General features: G+C 38.7%; 1 non-coding gene across 1 annotated transcript; it reads right to left on the bottom strand.

Annotated features, from left to right (window-relative positions):
- Positions 1 to 14,230: 14,230 nt before the first annotated feature.
- On the bottom strand, positions 14,231 to 14,337 carry LOC121210426 (small nucleolar RNA R71). Its single transcript, XR_005905541.1, has one exon. It is a non-coding gene; the product is annotated as a small nucleolar RNA R71 (small nucleolar RNA).
- Between the last annotated feature and the right edge of the window lie 1,312 nt (positions 14,338 to 15,649).

The raw sequence follows: 15,649 nt of genomic DNA on the forward strand, positions 1-15,649 counted from the left end.
TATACATTAGACATTAAAGTCTCATACATGCAAAAATCATGCATCAACACAACATATTAGCTAATTTCTTTCCCCTTGGCCGAATATGCATGTCTATTTTTGTGGTCGATTTCAACACTTAATACACACATATACACACTAGTAAAGCATCCTCCCCCTTTTCATCAATTTAACACATGCATTGCTCATTAACATGCAAAGTTACATTCGGCCTTAGCACACATCTTGCTAGCCGATTCTTCTCCATTTAGCAACCAATGCACATATGTGCTCACACAAAAATGCTAAAAAGGAGGTTCAAGAATCATCAAGCCATCATCACATGCATCATTAACAAGCTTCATATTTTGCATGCAATGGCATTAACACAACCTCCACCTAGGCCGAATCTTAACTCATCCTCATGCCTCATCACCACAACATCAAACACCAACCAAGAATGATGCATCCATGGTCAAGTGCCAATTCCATCACATAGCAAGATTTAGACCATGGGCTAGGTAGAACTCAAGCTAACAACTAAAACATGCATGCATCTCATGGAACATCATCAAACATACCTTAGCCTAGCTACATGCATGGCCGAATCTCTTCACCTTTCTTCTTCTTTCCTCCTTAAAATTTTTGGCCAAGGATGAACCAAAGGATGAGAAAATTTTTTTCTTTGTTTTTCTTTCTAATTTAGGCTAAATGAAGGTGAGAAAAGGATGAACAAAGATCTTCTCCTCTCTTTTCTTTAGCTCACGGCAATGGGGGGGAAAAGAATCAACTACACACTTTTTTTTTTGTGTAATCATCATACTCCTTTTCATTATTTAATTTTCATGCCTATTATTTTATTTTTTTCCACCCATGATGCACCAACAAAACATGTCTATGACATGTCTTGGCCATCAAACTTGGTCTACCATGCTTGTCATGGCCGGCCACTACTAGTAGGGGAGGGGAATTTGACATGCAAGTCCCCCCTTTGTCCACATGCACTAATAGGTCCTCACACATTGACCTATCACATTTTAGAATTTTCTCACATAAGTCCTATTGACTAAATTCACATGAAATCAACCAAATTGAAGCTTGAAATTTTCACACATTCATAATTACATATTCTAGATGATAATTATCACATTCAAACATTTCGGTGACTCGGTTTAGCGGTCCCGAAACCACTTCCCGACTAGATTCAATTTTGGGCTGTCACACACAGATTCGGATCTTCTTGAGTCATCAGATATTTCAAACTCTTATGATCAGAATATATATGACATTTCTCACCAAACACATAGTGGTGCTAAAATTTCAAAGCAAACACAATCGCAACTAATTCCAGATCGTGAGTCGGAAGTTCTTTTCGTGCGGCTTTAACTGTCTCGAAGCATAAGCAATGACTTTACCTTCCTGCATCAAAACACATCCTAGACCATTCAATGAAGCATCACTGTAAATCACAAATTCTTTACCCGATTCGGGTTGTACTAACATTGGAGCTTCAGTCAATAAGGCTTTCAATTGATCAAAGCTTTCCTGACACTTTTCGGACCACTCAAACTTCACATCTTTCTGAAACAGTTTCGTTAACAGAGTTGCAATCATAAAAAGGCCTTTTACGAATCGTCTATAATAACCGGAAAGTCCTAGAAAACTGCAGACTTTCGAGACATTTCTCAGAGGCTTCCAATCCAAAATACCTAATCTTTTGCTCGGATCAACCCGGATACATGATGCTGATACAATATGGCCCAGAAAATTGACTTCTCGTAACCAGAATTCACGTTTGCTAAAATTCACATATAATTGCTTGTCATGCAAAGTCTGTAATACTATTCTCAGATGTTCAACATGCTCAGATTCATCAAGTGAATAAATCAATATGTCATCAATGAATACGAAAACAAATCGATCTAAATACGCTCTGAAAATTTTGTTCATCAAATCCATAAAGATAGCAGGTGCATTAGTTAATCCGAAAGGCATAACTAAAACTCATAATGGTCGTACCTCGTTCTGAATGCAGTTTTTGAAATGTCTGAGTCTTTTACTCGCAACTGATAATAACCGAATCTCAAATCTATCTTCAAAAACACAGTAGCTCTTTTCAATTGATCAAACAAATCATCAATTCGAGGAAGAGGATACTTATTCTTGATAGTCACCTTGTTCAATTGATGATAATCTATGCACATACTCATCGTACCGTCTTTCTTTTTCACAAACAGAAGAAGAGCACCCCAAGGTGAAAAACTAGGTCTAGCAAACCTTCTATTGATCAATTCTTGCAACTGAGACTTTAATTCTTTTAGTTCAATCAGAGCCATTCTATACAGAGCTATTGAAATCGGAGTAGTTTCTGGTACTAACTCAATGCCGAATTCCACTTTTCGTATTTGAGGTAAACTCGGAAGTTCTTCAGGAAACACATCAAGGAATTCACGGACAATAAATACTGATTCAACTCTCTTTTCTGACACTTTCGAATAAATCACATAGGCAAAGTAAGCTTCACAAACTTTTCTCACAATACTTAGAGCTTTCATTGACGAAATCACATTCAGTAACCCATTTAAATCACTAGATTCAATTCGAACTATTTCATCATTCTTGCATCTCAGATCAATAGTTTTCTATTTGCAATTCACAAAGTATCATGAAAAGTTAACCAATCCATACCCAGAATTATATCAAACTCATCACAGGGTAATAACATCAAATTAGCCGGAAAACAAATATCTTGAAACATTAACAGACAGTTCTTGTAAACTTTGTCAACTAAAAAACTTTTACCTAGGGGGTTAGATACTTTAATCACAAATTCAGTGGACTCTGTAGGCAAAGTCCTACTATATACTAAATTCATACATATATATGAATGTGTTGATCCAGGATCTATCAAAGCAATCACAGAAGTATCGTAAAGGGTAAAAATACCCGTAATCACATCTGGAGACGAAGCTTCCTCACGAGCTTAAATGGCATAGGCTCTGGCAAGTGCTCTAGCCTCAGATCGAACAGTAGTGTCTTTAGTTCCCTTCTGGATACCACTCAGATTACCCGTATTTCTAGAAGGTCTACCATGAGATGCATTGCCACTTGGCCTCAAATTTTGCATAATCTCTTGCTCAATAGACTCGGGGCAATCACGAATAAAATGGTCTAAAGATCCATATTTGAAACAAACACGATCATATAGTCTACAATTGTCGGGATGTCTTTTACCACAGTGTTTACACTCGAGTCGATCAGATTTGATATTTCTAACACTGGCAACAGAAGTAGCTGGAGCTCTAAAGCTCGAATGAGATCTAGCACGATCTCTACTCGAATGTCCCACATTAGCTTTTGAATGGCTATAATCATCTCGAAACTTCTTTGATGCAGATTGTGTAACACCCCAGACCCGACCCGAATGTTATGACTGAATCTAGCGATGTCACATTGAAGTGTTTTTCGCAAAGTATAATATCGTTGAAAAACCCGTTCTATATATTTAACCTCTTTGTGATCTCAACGAAGATTTTAGAACGTCTCGTTCCCATTGAAAACTTAATTTGTTTGGCATAAGTTAATCATATTAAATTGATATTAATTTTAAAATATTATTTCGTGCGGAAGCTTTCGAAACATGTTACATAAACGTGGTGTTTTGAAAAAAATTATCTTTTCGAAAACCCACTTCCTACTACTAATAGATATAAATCCAAATGAGTAAAACTCCAAATTAAAGCTTCAAAATTTTAAAAGGTCTTATTACATTAAAAACACCCAAAATAAAACTACTTATAGTTTAAAAACCCAATGAGAAAGTCTGTGCGATTGTGTGGCCACCTTCGAGACCCTCGTAGCATGACCCGCCTAAGTCTGGGGATTACCTGTACAGATAAACAGATGGGTGAGTTGTGAAAACTCAGTGTGTAATCCCATATCAAATAATCAATCAGTGATCATATACAGTTTGGGCCTATGCCTAATTCAGTAAAGGTTCATTTTCAGTTAGGGCCTTAGCCCAATACAGTATCAGTATCAGTATGGGCCTGAGCCCATCTCAGTGACATTACAGTACAAATATGCAATCAAAAGATCCTACCCAACCAACCTCTGCACTCTATCTCTGTCCAACCCTGCACTCCATGTGGGGATAAAATCCACCCACCCATCCCTACACTCCAAGTAGTACCGGTTGCGACATTAAACAGTATTTGCAGCAGAGCTGCCAATACAGTATACTTCCTCCAATCATAATAAATCCCATCCCCATGCAACATATCACGCATCATGTCATAATATCATACGTGTGATCAATATATATAAAATAACATGCTCAAACATAATCATACATCCCATAGGGGCATATCAGTCATTATTTCATGTAGGGGCATTTCAGTTATTTTATCAATTAGGGGGTCTAGGAACACTTACTGACCCAACAGTAGGTCCACAGACGTCTCGGGCGACCCGTGCAACCTTAACAGTCAAACAGTGAAAATGGGCCCACAGTCCATATTACGGCCCATGTGGGCCTACAGGCCCGTGTGGACCACATAGCTCAGAAATGGCCTTGGCCGTGTGGATTTCACAGCCTAGCCCAATATTCACTACACGTTCGTATGGTTTACCCGAGTGGGGCCTGCATGCCCGTGGAGCCCACACAGCTCAGTTCGGCCCAAAATGGCCCAAAACGGCCTCGGCCCATGAAATTGCTTATGGCTGGCCTCAATGATTATACGCCCATGTTTAGGCATACAGACTACCGCATGAGTGAGCGCATGCCCGTGTAGCGTCAATAGCCACTTATTTCGACTTTTGCCGATCTATGATTAAGGGCAGTGTTTCTACACAACTTGTACAAAAATGTGCGAATAGGCCACGAGCACCAAAACCTACATTCAACTAAGACATTCTATTAATCATTTGACAATAAGGTTAACAGCTCTTCTCAATACTTATCCCAAAATAATAACTAATACTTGCCTTGATTGAATGAATGTGGCTTAGCCCACTTAAACCATTGACAAAGACTGATTTCAACCTCATTGGCGAAAGTCTGCATACAACTGAATTCTATTAACCTTCATCAATATCGTTTGCATGAGCAATTTGTACTAACATATAGAACTTACCAAAAACACAAAATAGATTATAGGGAAGGGAAGAATCGGCCTATCCCCAAAATGAGTACCCAACACGACAGAGGCAAGGCTAGCACCAATATGCCCCTAGCCATAATCGGCAGCAAAGGAAAATGTTAGAAGGAATATTACTATACAGAGAGAAAGAGAGAATAGAGAAGAACCAAGCACCCACCGATTGTTCAAAAAACGATTGCAAAAATCAAAAATAAAATAGAGAGAGAGAGAAGTAACCGGCCAAAGTAACCAGATAAGAAGAGAGGGAATTCGTTAGCACAAAAAGAATTGAAGGTGAGAAGAAGATGTAATGGGTGAAAGAGGAAATCGATTGAGAAAGGGAAAAGAAATAGAGAATCGATCAAAACCCATGCTAAAAATCAAAAGAGTTTGAGAAAGGGGAAAGAAGTGTATTCGGCCAAAACAAATAAGAACAAGCGAAAGAATGATTGCTAAATGAGTAAAGGAAAAAGAGAAAATCGGTCAGTAGGGTGCTATGATGAAGAACAAAACCAACACGAAAAGTACCTGAATGGTCAATGGCAATTTTCGACTACCAAAACAAAGAATGAAAAGAACCCGAAAGCAATGTCAAAAACCAAAAAGGATGAAAGAGCAACCCAAAACCACAGCAACCGAAATAGAGAGCAATACCAACCCCCAAAGCCGAATTCTGAGTGATTAGAGTACCAATTCGGCAACAACTTTTCCACAACCTCAACATCCCACATTTTCCTCCTAAAATCTCTCCATCATAATCTCCATAACCATCAATTTCAAACTCTACTCGACTCAGCAGTGTTCCGGTCAACCTCTACCACCCACATGGCAAGAGCAGCAAAATAAAACACTCCCTTGTGCCAAGCAAGACTCGAACTCAAGACCCTCAGTAGCAATGACACGCCACTTATCCCCTAGACCAGCAGGTCCTTTCTGTCATGTAATACCCACATTTATTTAAAAAGCCTACTGACTAGAGACAAGGTTTATTCATATTAAAAAAAAAATTGCACAAGCCAAGGCTTGAACCCAAGACTTCTCACACACACCCAAAATACTTAACCACTGAAGCAGATACACAGTTGTGTACCACAAACATACAAAAACAATTACTTAGGATTTTGGGGCGTTACAACTCTACCATCTAAAAGAAAATTTTGGCCCCAAAATTTACCTGATCAGAACAAATGAGGGTATTGTTGTCCATCGCCTTCTTGGGTTCCCACGTGGCCTCCTCAGAACTGTGGTTACGCCAAAGTACCTTAAACAGTGGAATAGACTTCCTCCTTAAAACCTTTACATCACGCTCTAATATCTGAATTGGTTACTCTTCAAAAGTCAGGTCTAGCTTAACTTCAATCTCTTCAATCGAGATAACATGTGTGGGATCAGAGTGGTAGCGCATCAGAATAGAGATGTGAAACACATCGTGAATCTGGTTTAATTCTGGAGGAAACTCTAACTGATATGCAAGTGACCCTACATGTTTCAGTATGCGGTAAGGCACAATAAACCTAGGGCTCAACTTGCCCTTTCGCCCAAATCTCAATACCTTTTTCCATGGTGAGAACTTGAGGAAGACAAAGTCCCCTACAAAATACTCAATCTCCTTATGTTTCAGGTCTGCATACGACTTCTGTCTGTCAGATGCCGCCTTCAGTCGATCCCGAATTAGTCTAACTTTATCCTTGGTATCAGAAACCAATTCAGGGCCTAGAACACGCTCCTCACCCAACTCTTTCCAACACAAAGGACTACGACACCTACGACCATATAATGCCTCGTAAGGTGCCATCTGTATGCTAGACTGATAGCTATTGTTATATGCAAACTCTGTTAACGGCAAGTAGTCCTCCCAACTATCCCGAAAATCTATCACACAACTCTTTAACATGTCCCCCAGTATCGAATCACTCTCTCTCACTGGCCATCTATCTGAGGATAGAATGCAGTACTGAAGTCCAACCTTGTACCGAGAGCTTCATACAGCTTCTTCCAGAATCGAGACGTGAAACGAGGATCCCTATAAGAAATTATGGAAACTGGTACCCCATGCAGTCTTACTATCTCAGACACATACAGTTCAGCTAACTTCTGCAAAGAGTAATCGGTACGAACTAGTATGAAATAGGCGGACTTGGTCAATCGATCCACGATGACTCATACTGAATCTTTCTTAGTAGGCATTAGGGGTAGCCAACTAACGAAGTTCATAGTCACTCTCTCCCACTTCCAAAGCGGAATCTTAACTGGATAAAGCAACCCTGAAGGTAACTGATGTTCAACCTTCACCTATTGGCAAGTCAGACATTTACCCAGAAAGTTGGTAACTTCACGCTTAAGACCCGGCCACCAATATATCTCTCGAAGGTCTCAGTACATCTTATTTCCACCAAGATGCATAGCATAAGGACTACTATGCACCTCTCGCAGTATAGAGCACCTCAAATCAGTATCCTTCAGTACATAGACTCTCCCATGGAAACAGAGTGCCTCTTTGCTATTCAGTCCAAAGTCTGATGTGTTACCACTTTCAATCTGTCAGAATCGAAGTCCTAGTGACTAATCCTCCAGCTATTTACCTTTAATCTACTCAATTCATGTCAGTTTAACCTGAAGTTTGGCCAATAGACTACCATCATCAAATAAGCTGAGACGAGCGCACATCTCCCTCAGATCAGTCATAGCCCTACGGCTCAGTGCATCAGCCACCGCATTGGCCTTACCAGGATGGTATTCGATCGTACAATCTTAGTCTTTAAGTAGCTCAATCTATCTATGCTACCTAAAGATTTAGCTCCTTCTGAGTGAGGAGATACTTGAGTCTCTTATGATTCGTGTAAATAATACACTTCTCACTGTACAGGTAATGCCTCCAAATTTTCAGTGCGAATACCACTGCGGCCAATTCCAAGTCATGCTTCAAATAATTCGCCTCATGAGTCTTAAGCTGACGAGACACATAAGCCTCCATCTTACCCTCTTGCATCAACACGCATTCTAGACCAACATGTGATGCATCACTGTAGACAATGAACTCTTTCCCAGACTCTGGCTGTATCAAGACAAGGGCCTCAGTCAGAACTTTCTTAAGCTTTTCAAAACTCTCTTACTGTGCATCAGTCCAGTTAAACGGAACACCCTTACGCAACAACTTCGTTAGAGGTACAGCAATCAATGAAAACCCCTTAACAAATCGTTGATAATACCCTGCCAGTCCTACAAAAACTACGAATCTCTGATACAGTCTTAGGCGACTTCAAATCCAGAACAGCTTCAATTTTTTGAGGATAAACCCTAATCCCTTCAACATATACCACATGACCCAAAAAAGCTACCTCTCGCAACCAGAATTCACACTTACCAAACTTGGAGTACAATTATTTCTCCCTCAAAATCTGTAGAAGAACTCGAAGATGTTCATCATGTTCATCTTCAGTCCTCGAATACATCAGGATGTCATTAATAAAAACCACTATGAACCGATCCAGATAGGGCTGCAACAATCGGTTCATCAGATCTATAAAAGCTGCTGGTGCTTTCGTCAATCCAAATGGCATCACTAGAAAATCGTAAAAACCATAACGAGTCCTAAACACTATCTTATAAACATCAGTCTCTTTAACCCTCAGTTGATGGTACCCCGATCGGAGATCAATCTAAGAGAAAATTGAAGCTCCACAGAACTGGTCGAGCAGATCATTAATCCTGGGTAGGGGGTACTTATTCTTAATGGTCAACTTATTCAATTATCGGTAATCGATGCACATACGCATGGATCCATTCTTTTTTTTCACAAAAAATACCGGTGCTCCCCACAGAAACACACTAGGGCGGATGAACCCATAGTCTAACAACTCTTGAATTTGAGCCTTAAGCTCCACAAGCTCCTTCTGTGCCATTCCATAAGTGGTGATGGACACAGGAGCTGTACCAAGTAGAAGCTCAATCCAAAACTCAACTTTACGGTTTGGAGGTAACCCAAGTAGCTCATCGGGAAAAACATCCGGAAAGTTTTTAACTGTTCTGATATCCTTAACAGAAGAAACCTCAGAATCTGAAACACCGATGTAGGCTAGATACTCCTCACAACCCTTACGAACCAATTTCTTGGCCCTTAATGTAGAGATCACATTTGACAAATACTTCCGACGCTCCCCAATTACAACTACCTTTTCATCCTTTGCAGTTTTCAGTACCATACATTTAGCAGCACAATCCAAGCTTGCCTGAAGTTTTACCAGCCAATCCATTCCCAGAATTAAGTCAAATTCTCCAAAAGGAAGTTCCATCAGATCCGCCAAAAAGGTAACTCCTTGAACCTCCAAAGGGACATCTCTGAACAGTTTATCTACCCTTACAGACTGCCTCAATGGACTCAACATAGTAATCTCACTTGCAGTACTCTCAACCAAGATATCCAAAGTCTCAGACACATTATAAGCTATATAGGAATAAGTAGATCCTATATCTATCAATGTAGTATAAGGCACATTATAAATGAAGAACGTACCCGTGATAACATCTGGAGTATCTCCATCCTCTCAGCAACGTGCAGCATAAACCAAAGTTGGCTGCCTCGCCCCAGTGCGAGCAGCACCTCTGCCAGGTGCCCTTTGACCATGACCAAAACCATTTCCACCTCTAGCTTGACCACGGCCTCTCGGTGGCTGCTGAACACCCATCGACTTCTGTACAGTACCCATACCGGTAGCTTGCATCTGATTGGGCCTCCATGGACAATCTCTGATATGATGCTTGATAAACCGCAATTTATACATATATTTATCCCATGTTTAGCACATTTATGGATGATTTCTCCTTATATTTGGTGAATTCGATGCTCCTAATCCTTTAAATTTGTGTTTTATACTTCGATGAACATATGAGAGTAAAAAGAGCGAGAAACGGGCCGAAAACGGGGAAAATAGACCAACATGTAAAATCAACACGGCCTAGACTTCTGTACACAGGCAAACCACACGCCCGTATCCATTCAACAAACTCGAACATGGTTTGAAGCAATCGAACACGGGCATGACCCTGTCGAGCCCAAGTTTAGTCCTATTCGAAAAAGGCCACTCTTGAGGGCTTTTAGGCATTCTAAAGCCTATTTAAACACACTAGAGGAGGATTATAGGGGACACATGAAGTAGGAGGCAAGGATTTACTCGAAGAAAGCCGATTGATCCATCTCAGAAGTCGTATTCACCTTCAAGACTGAAGATCTCCCTTCAATTCCCTTCAAGTGTTCTTGGATTTTCTTTATGTTTTGTTATCATTATTCTTTCGAGATGTTTTCTTTTATAAATATAAACTAAACCCCCTAAATACCTAAGGGGAATGAAACCTAAGACAGATCGTGTTATTATTATCTGAATTGGATGATAAATGTTTGATTTGTTCTTAATTATTAGTTCTTAATTCTTGCTTTAATATTCCAGGATATTGATTCAAATATTGATGTGCTTATTCAGAGGAGCAAAAGTCCCTGTCTAAGAGTAGATCTAACATAATTAAGCGAAGTTGATTGCACGCCGAGAGATAAGGTAACATAATTTTGCCGGATTAGGGTGAAACCTAATAATGGAATCCATAGATCGAGTTAATGCAACACTAGGGGTTTTAATTAGAAAGAGATTTCAATTAATCAACCTAGGGTTAGATGTTGTTAGCTCGAGAGAGATAATAATATAACTTAGGGATTTTTACGGATCAAGTTAAGTGAATAAATCGTCTGATTCAGAGTCAATAACAAGTAAAGTCTAAGTGGATTTTTCCCTTAGGTATTGTAACGCCCCGTACCCGAGACCGTTGCCGGAGTCGAACACGAGGTGTTAACGGACTTAATTCATTACTTAAACAGCTCATACAATTCATTTTAAAATTTCCAGACAAGCTGGCTAACTGCATCACAGTCGCTTTAAAAATCATATCTCGAGTTCCGAAACTCGAAATCTAATTCCGTAAATTTTTACTGAAACTAGACTCATATATCTATCTACTAATTTTTTTATAGAATTTTTGGTCAGGCAAATTAGTACAGTTTATTAGTTAAAGTCTCCCCTATTTCAGGGTTCGACTACTCTGACCTCTGTGTATTACGAATCAGATATCTCCCTGTACAGAGCTTCAATGACTATGCCGTTTATCTCTAATAAAACTAGACTCAATAAGAAATCTGTACATATAAATCATGACTTCTAATTATCTTTGTAAAATTTATGGTGAATTTCAAAATTCAGAACAGGGGATCCAGAAATCGCTCTGGCCCTATTTCACAAAAATTTAAACATCTCATAAAATATAGCTCATATACCTGTTTCGCTTCTTCCATGTGAAAATAGACTCATCAAGCTTCGATTCCATAACTTATTCATTATTTAATTCCATTTCTACTATTTTTAGTGATTTTTAAAATTCACGTCACTACTGCTGTCTGAATCTATTTTATGGTAAATTTTACCTATTTCATGGTTTCCATGGATTAGAGAGCAATTTGACATACATAACACCAAATATGATCATGATTAGCCATTCCAATGGCTAATCATTACCAAGCATTTTCATACCACTCAATAACCATATCATAAGACCATATATACAAAATGATTATAATGCTATACATGCCATACTCAAAATATACAAGCCATAATGTCAAGATGGTATACGGATAGTGTGAGCGAGCCTCCGACCATTCCCGATTTCCGAGCTGGCTTGTCAACACTACAAGGAATGAAAAGGAGGCAGTAAGCATAAATGCTTAATAAGTTCACATGCAAATAGCAAGTAACATAACCATATAAGCAAACATAAAACATCATTTGCACAATCATCACCAAGACATTCATATCACATTTTCATTTATCATCTTACCATATTGCTGTTATATCGATTTTTCAACCCGAGGGTTAAGTATATACCTGTTCAAAGTACCCATTTCACAACACTTACCAATACGTCCCTTTCATCTTGAGTATTCCTCTATTTCAGTAGAACTTTACCCGTTGAACACATCGGAATATAATTCGGATACATGGAAAGTTTGCACATAAATGCCACATATGTAGCCAAGCTACCATGTAACCCGCCCATAAGTGAACTCGGACTCAACTCAACGAGCTCGGGCGTTCGCATCCATAAGTGAACTCGGACTCAACTCAACGAGCTCGGATGCCTAGTTACATCTCTCGAACTCGGACTCAACTCAACGAGTTCGGACATTTCATCCATAAGTGAACTCGGACTTAACTCAACGAGTTCGGATGCTCAACCATCCTAGTGACATGTCACTTGTATCCTAATCTATTCCTAAGGTCCAAACGGGCGTTTTCCTCGATCACACATCTTTGCCATCTTCCACGGAATATCGAAATTGATACTTCGGTGATAGTTCATACTCATCAAGTAATTCACATAATTACATATTATTCAACAATAACCACAAAGCATAACATTTCATGATAATAATCAGCATCATATCATATAAACAACATTAAATTGCTTAAAATGACAATTATGTTACTACATTTACACATGAACTTACCTCGTATGCGAAAATGGCTACTTTTACCATTTCGTCCACAACTTGGTATTTTCCCCATTTTAGCCCGAATTTCAATTTTCCTTGCTAATCGAGCTTGGAAGCTTGAAAAACCCTAGCCATGGTTTCTCCTTGCTATATTCGGCCATGGGTTGAAGATGAGCAAAATTGGCTTTTAATTTTGTATTTTAATTCATTTTACCCCTAAATGACCAAAATGCCCTTACTACTAAACTTTCCAAAAATTCCATCCATGTCCAATTTTTGTCCATAGACTTAGAAATTGGTAAAATTTCTATTTAAGACCTCCTAATTAATATTTCAAAACAATTTCATACTAGAAACTTCTAGAATTCAAGTTTTGCAAATTATTCGGATTTAGTCCCTAATTTCAATTTAAGCACTTTATGCATAAAATTTCTTCACGCAATTTTCACAAAATCATGCAATCATATCATAGACCTCAAAATAATCAAAAAATAATTATTTCTATCTCGGATTTTGTGGTCACGAAACCACTATTCCGACTAGGCCCAAAATCAGGATATTACAGGTATTGTCCAAATCATTCAGTTTTCCCAAAAGTTATTTTCCCAATTTACTTCTTGTACATTCTTAGTTTAGTAATTAGTTTAGATAAAACAAACCCCTTTATTTTTAGGCTAGGTAATAAAAAGAAAGTTAATACTAGTACTTTTACTTCCTTTGGGTTCGACATCCCGGTCTTGCCATAAGCTATACTATTGTTTGATAAGGTGCGCTTGCCTTTGTCGTGATAATAGTTTGTTTTCAAGAATGGACATTCATAAATTATAAAACTTATCACGATTCACATCACATCAAGTTTTTGGTACCGTTACCGGGAACTAAGATATTAGGAACACTCGATTTTTATTACTTTAGCCATTTTACTTTATTGCAATTTAAATTTTTATTTACTTTTCTAATTTTTCATTTACTCGCTTCTGGCAGGTTTTTATAGTGAATGACTAGAAGAAACCTGTCAGGACCATTACTTTTTTACAGTGAGATCGATCGCACAGCTTGCAGAATTCGAAGAGAAATAAGGCGAAGCCTAAGATACATAGAGGAAGAGCAAAAGGACGATATTTCCACCACAACCGAGGAGATGGCTGAAAATCAGGAAAACCTGCTCCTTCCTACGATAGCTGCTGTTCCAGTAAATCAAAATCCTACTCTACGCACTATGTATGATTATGCTAAACCTACTTTAAAAGGAACTGAGTCAAGCATAGTTAGGTCTACTGTTGCTGTAAATAATTTTAAACTGAAACCTAACACAATTCAAATGATCCAACAGTTTGTTCAGTTTGATGGTTTACAGGACGAAGACCCAAACGCTCATTTGGCGAATTTCCTAGAGTTTTGCGACACTTTTAAAATCAATGACATTTCTGATGATGTCATTCGCTTTTAATTGTTTCCTTTTTCGTTGAAGAACAAAGCTAAACAGTGGTTGAACTCGTTACCACGAGGGTCAATCACTACTTGGGAACAAATGACCGAAAAATTTTTACTTAAATATTTTTTGCCGGCTAAAACTGCTAAATTGAGGAACGATATCTCTTCTTTTGTGAAGATAGATCTAGAGGCCTTCTATGATGCATGGAAGAGATACAAGGACCTATTTAGAAGGTGCCCTCACCATGGGTTACCTTTATGGTTGCACGTTCAAACGTTTTACAACGACATGAACCCCTCAACAAGACAACTTATCGACGTAGCTACTGGTGGGACTATCAATAACAAAACACATAAAGTGGCTTACGAATTTATTGAAGAGATGTCACTGAATAACTATCAGTGGCAAGTTATGAGAACAAAGTCGACGAAAGCAGCTGATGTTTTCAACCTCGATGCGGTTACTGTGCTATCTAACCAGGTAGAACTCTTAAATAAAAAGTTTGACGGCTTGTGTGGTTCTACTCAGGTACATCCAGTGATGAGGTGTGATTCAAATGGAGGAGGAGCATACACAGAATATCAACCCTTCAACCCTAGCACCGAGGAGGAACAAGTCCAATATATAGGTAATAATAATTCTAGATCTCAAAATAACCCATATAATAACACATATAATGCAGGTTGGAGGAACCATCCCAACTTCTCGTGGGGTGGTCAAGGGAATTAAAGGCCACAACATCCTCCGGGTTTTCAACAATCACCTTACCAACAGGAAAAGAAGCCGAGCCTTGAGAAGATGCTAACAAAGTTTATTTTAGTGTCAAAAACTCACTTTTAGAATCTCGAAACAGCACTTAAGAATCAACAAGGGTCGATCTAAGGGCTCGAAACTCAGATAAGCCAACTCGCCAAATTGATTTCTAAACGACCACAAGGTAGCTTGCCGAGTAACACTAAATCTAACCCAAGGGAACAGCTCAATGTAATTACCATTCAAGATGATGAAGGGTTAGTCGAACCTGAACCAGAACCAGAACTGAGGCAAGGAATTGTGGTAAGTAAAAGCAAAGGTGAGGTAGACCATAGTGAACAAACACCGGTAAGTAAAGAGTACAAACCTCATGTGCTATACCCCAATGCAACAAGGAAAGACCACACAGACGAACAATTCGGTAAATTCCTTAAATTATTAAAAAAATTACATATTAACTTACCGTTTATTGAAACTCTTTTGCAGATGCCAAACGCAATCAAATTCTTGAAGGAGTTTTTAACAAATAAGTGGAAGTTGGATGAGGCGTCGCATGTGGATTTAAATGCAGTTTGCTCAGCCATACGACAGAATAAGCTGGCCAACAGTTTAAAAGATCCAGGGAGTTTTACGGTTCCTTGTCTAATTTGTAGTTTAGATGTTAATAATGCTTTGGCTGATTTAGGGGCAGTATCAATGTCATGCCTTATAAAATGTTTAAACAACTGGGCCTTGGGAAACCTAAACAAACTAGGATGAGCATTCAGTTAGTAGAAAAAATAATCAAATTTCCTAGGGGTATTATTGAAG

Source organism: Gossypium hirsutum, chromosome A11 (assembly GCF_007990345.1).
Source record: "Gossypium hirsutum isolate 1008001.06 chromosome A11, Gossypium_hirsutum_v2.1, whole genome shotgun sequence".
In the NCBI taxonomy this organism is placed as follows: Eukaryota; Viridiplantae; Streptophyta; class Magnoliopsida; order Malvales; family Malvaceae; genus Gossypium; species Gossypium hirsutum.